General features: G+C 45.5%; 1 non-coding gene across 1 annotated transcript; it reads left to right on the forward strand.

Moving 5' to 3' along the window:
* Positions 1–5,158: 5,158 nt before the first annotated feature.
* On the forward strand, positions 5,159–5,231 carry trnar-ccu (transfer RNA arginine (anticodon CCU)). The gene has a single exon. It is a non-coding gene; the product is annotated as a tRNA-Arg (tRNA).
* The last annotated feature ends 242 nt before the right edge of the window (positions 5,232–5,473 follow it).

The following is a 5,473-nucleotide window of genomic DNA, read 5'->3' on the forward strand; positions in this document are numbered from 1 at the left end:
GAACTCGGCCCAGACAATCACAAAGGCCAACCTCCCATCTATAGAATCCATCTACCAGGCCCACTGTCAAGGAAAGGCCTCCAGCATTCTCAAAGACCCATCCCACCCTGGCAATGTTTTTCTACAACCTCTACCATCGGGGAGAAGGTACAGAAGCCTGAACACACACACCAACCAGTTTTGAAACAGTTTCTACCCTCCTGTTGTTAGAATACTGTACGGTCTCACAGACTCTTAATACTCGCCTGTCCCTGTGTTTTTGTTCCTGCTGCTGTTTCCCTATTATTTACTTCTCTGTGCTACTTAACTCTGTGAGCTGCCTGTATTGCTCACAAGACAAAACTTTTCACTGTGCCTATCATTACTTGCAAACCAAATATTTTCAATGAATCTTCCACCTTTAGGATTACTGTTATCTTGGTCCAACTCATCGAATTAAAATATAAATTATTGAGTGTGGAATAACTTTATTTCACCTGCATTTTTTCCTGTTAAATACCAACAGGACAGTATAGAAGTCAAGCAAGCTCAATGTTTGTACAGCCAACATTGAAGGGATGGTACCAGAAAGACAAGAACAAATGGGTCAATGCTAATTCCTGCATCAGTGAGGAAACGAACAACAGATGAGGCGACTGTGGTGAAACAGACATTTGACTGTTTAACTTCAGATCAATGAAGCTTAGAATTTGACTGCACATACTGAAGCCCATCGTGTCTATGCTGTCTCTTTGGGAGAGCTGGGAAATTAATTCCACTCCCTTTCGCTCCAGTTTATCAAACGTTTGTTGCCACATGTATCAAACTGACTTGGTCATGTTTTAATTCCATGATCTCAAAGCAGCCATGCAGAGTTTTAAAGACATTAGGTCAGAGATTAACTTAATTTGAATGGCGATAATGCAGTGAGAGGGTTTTAATTGGAGAGAATGTTTAAATTGAAAGTATCCCCAGAAGGGATGGAAACCACAGGCAGTAGCTTAGAAGATCAGAGATGTAGCTGTTAGGTCACTGGGACAACACGTGCTCCTGGGGCCATGTCAGGAGAATTGATCCCCTCAACCTTGGTTGTGTTCATGTCAGAACAATGCTGCACTTTCCCAACATTTATGTTCACCAACATTTCACGAGTTTCACCCCACCATCAAACTCACCATGGACTACTGTTTAGTATCTGTCTCATTCTTGGACACATGCATCTCCATCAAGGATGGACACCACAGCACCTCACTCAACCGCAAACCCACCCTCAACATATTAAAACAGCCGTCCCCTCTGTAAAAGCCGTACGCACACACAGGATGTGTTCAGGTGAGGGGGAATGTGAGGGGCACTTGGAAGTACACAAGGATGCCCTGATAAGAATGTGATACGATGCTTAACTCATCAATCGCCAGTTCTGACATGCCCCAGCGAGAAACTGCAATGACCTCCTCAGGAGACAGACACGTGCTGCAACCAACAGGGTACCCTTCATTGTCCAGTACTTACCAGGAGCTGAGAAACTACGCCACATTCTCCACAGCCTGCAACACATTATCGATGAGGATGAGCACCTCGCCAAGACCTTCCCTACACCTCCACCTCTCGCCTTTAAACAGCCACCAAACCTTAAACAGACCATTGTTCACAGCAAACTGCCCGGCCTTCAGGACAACACCAAACAACCCTGTCACAGCAGACACTGTAAAACGTGTCAGAGTGTCGCCATGGATACCACCATTACACATGGGGACACCTCCCACCATGTACACGGCAGGTACTCATGTGACTCGGCCAACGTTGTCTATGCCATACGCTGCAGGGAAGGATGCCCAATGCATGGTACATTGGCGAGACCGAGCAGAGGCTACAGCAACAGATGAATGGGCACCACGTAACAATCACCAAACAGAGGTGTTCCCTCCCAGTCGGAGATCACTTCAACGATCAGGGACTGTCAACCTCGATCCTTCAGGTGACCTCCTCCAAGGCGGACTTTGGGACAGGCTACAACGAAAAGTGACACACACACACACACACACTCATCCTGTCACACAATATACATACACACTCCCACACTCACACCCACACGCACACCTTCTCACAGATGTATACCCCATTACACTCAAACACTCTCACAGACACTCACACCATCGCCCCCTCCCACGCACACCCAAATGCACACACTCACTCGGTCTCCCCTGCTCGCACACACATATATGTTTGTGGGGTGAATTTGTACTTTCAGAATTATATTTTGTTTTGCTCAAAAACTGCATAAAACCATGTAAGACTCTGTAAATGCCACTTTAGAAATAGAATCAGTCTGACCTAACACTGGTACACAGACAGATTTTAACCTCACATCTTCAATGCATTATCTGAGCTGAGATGGCACAGTTTGTTAAAACTCTCTTGAGAATGTAACTTTAACAAAGGTCTGGGATGTCCATAACAAGGAACTGAAACTAACATGATCATTCTAAAAGATGAAAGCCTTCAGCTAAATTTGTTTAAAATTACATGCCAATCCTGATAATGTAAAGCATAACAATAGAAACCATCCAAAGTTGGGGCTTGATGTTTTCAATTCATTACACTATGACCTTTCCCCTGGCGGTTTATTCCATTGTGGGATTGTTTTTATTCATTTCCAGGGCGTGAACATTGCTGGCTAGATCAACATTTATTGCCTCTCCCTAGTTTCCCCTGAAAGGTGATGGGGAGCTATCTTTTTGAACCACTGCAATCCATGTGCTGCCTGTATCTCCTTTCGAACTGATTGAAGATTTAACAGGAGGGAGTCGGCCATTTTGGATTTGTTCAATACATTCGCATCACTTGTCTGACCCTTTGATATTTTACTTATACATTCAGTGTCTGATGCCTCCTCTCTCATTACACCTGATGAAGGAGCAATCCTCCGAAAGCTCATGTTTTCAAATAAACCTGTTGGAATGTAACCTGGTGTGGTGTGATTTTTGCCCATTTATTGGAGGTAAACCTACAATGAATCAATGGAGGGTGTTCCAGGATTGTGACCGAGCTACAGGGAAGGAATGCGATATGTTTCTGACTAGGCCAGCGTTTATTGCCCAGAGGGTGAGTCAACCACATTGCTGTGGGTCTGTAGTCTCACCAGGTTTTCTTCCTGAAAGGAGAATATGGAACCAATTAGCTTCCTAACAAACCTCAATAGCAATATATGGTGACCATCAGACAAACCTCCTCCTGAGCTGAGATTTCACCACCTTGTATGGTCAGATTACAGTCCATCTCCCCCACACCATGAACTTGGTGTTCAGGATTCCTACTCCAGGTCTAGCACTGCACCACCATCTCCCCTTATTAACTGGAATTGAGATCAACCAGACACAGGCTGCTGATCAGAGTTCATGTTTAAAAACATAACAGCCCAAATGGGATATGAACTCACAACCGTGGGCTTTGAACATGGACACCCTCTTCATGATGCATGTGAGGTAAGATACCATGTTAGCCACCCATGGCAATTGATAGCTCTGTCTTTGGTTGTGTTCCGAAGCTCTTAAAAATTAGGCAATTCAGCTCCTCGAGCCTGCTTTGTCATTCCACACGATCATGGCTGATCTCATCTCGGCCTCAACTCCACTTTCCTGCCTGCTCTCCATAACGCTTCAACCCAACTACAGCCTGCACGTCGTGATCCCTTTTCATGGCACAAGGCACTTCACAGGAACCACATTCAGGAAACCATTACACATGGACCGAAAACATTTGCAGGAACACCTTGAGATTCTGAGACCCCAAGGTAGAGGGGTGGAGATCTTTACAGAGTGACTTCCAGAGGGTACCATCCAGGCACAGACAGTGATGTCCAAGCAATGAATAACAGGAAGCCAGTTATTATGAACAAAATATTAAAACAGATTGTCAGCATTTCCCAAATTCCCACAATGTTTACTGTCTCTCCAGCTCTATCCATCTGAGAAAGGGTATTAACTGGAACAATCCATGTTGGGCCATTGGAATCTCCTTCCTGTCCCGATATAGGGCTGGCTCTCTTCCACAAAGGGGGGCCTCGCAAGTTCGGGCAGATCTTTCTACTGAGGCAGGAAACGATTTCTCTTCATTCTGAGGCACCAAGAGGGTCTGAGAAATGAAGGAACGATGTCACAACTGGTCAGAAAGGCCTTAGACAGTGTTCTTTAACTGTTACACCTTGACAGCAGCTGCTCCATACTTTAGTGTGTCCCTCAACATGTAATCCTCCATCTTGGAACATGCTCAGCTGTAGCTCTCGTTTGAGGTCAACACTTTCCACAGAGAGTCCAAGGTGGGAGCGCTAGGGGCCGAATGGATAAGGCACTGGCTTCCCTAAGCTGGTAATTGTGGGTTCAAGTCCCATCTGGGGTGCTTGGGTTTTAAGCCTGAGCTTTGTTGCTGATTTTCATTCCATGTCAACTTCATCTCAATCCATGCTGACTGAATTTTTCATCGACAGGACTCTGTTAAAAATCACTGTGCCTACGTTGAGATTATGGCAAATGATGTGACATAGAAACTTGCACAAGGTAATTCCAGGATTTGGGAGATCTTGGGGTGAATTGTCTGAAAGAGACAGCACAGCCACAATGGGCTGAATGCCTGCTCAGATTCTGTTGATTTGTCCTCAATGCAGCTGTTTGCAACATCTCCACTAATTCCTTCCCCAGTAACTGCAAATATCTTGAAAGTGCTGCACACAATAACATTGAGCCCTTTCCCTTCTCCTGTCTGCTCCATTTGCCTCAAACTGTGGGTCTGCAAAGTTGGAGTTGAGTTGATTTCTCGACTGGGAGAAAGTGAGCACTGCAGATGCGAGAGATCAGAGTCAAACTGTGTGGTGCTGGAAAAGTACAGCTGGTCAGGTGGCATCCGAGGAGCAGGGGAGTCAATGTTTCGAGTACAAGCTCTTCAGGCCTATGCTCGAAACGTCGACTCTCCTGCTCCTCGGACGCTGTCTGACCGGCTGTGATTTCTCAAATGTCTGTTTGGGGAGAAATGGGAGGAGAGATCAATTTATCAAGCCGGGAACAATTTAGCATGAGATGGAAGGGGTAAAAAACAATCAGGAAGGATATAAATCTCAGAAAAACACACTGTGAGAGGTCTCGGAGCAGTATGTAAAGGCTGCCATTTTTATCCCTTACATGCAGCCCCAGTGGCCTAATGGATAAGGCACTGGCCTCCTAAGCCAGGGATTGTGGGTTCGAGTCCCATCTGGGGTGTCTGACTTTTAAACCCTGTCTTCATGACTGATCTTTGTCTGAGGTCAAGTCGATTTCTCGTCTCCCCGAGAAATGTCCCCAGGTCTGTATTGGGTTGGTGGGAAATTGTGTCAGAAAAATACAGAATTTTCAGGGTATGCTGGATATGGGGGTGAATTCCCAGAAAGAGACAGCACAGTCACAATGGCTGAAATCCTGACACTTCTCCAATATACAACCCTCAGTCTGGTTGGAACTGGTTC

This window comes from Chiloscyllium plagiosum, unplaced genomic scaffold, assembly GCF_037043375.1.
Source record: "Chiloscyllium plagiosum isolate Xiang-an unplaced genomic scaffold, Cpla_swu_hap1 HiC_scaffold_33, whole genome shotgun sequence".
In the NCBI taxonomy this organism is placed as follows: Eukaryota; Metazoa; Chordata; class Chondrichthyes; order Orectolobiformes; family Hemiscylliidae; genus Chiloscyllium; species Chiloscyllium plagiosum.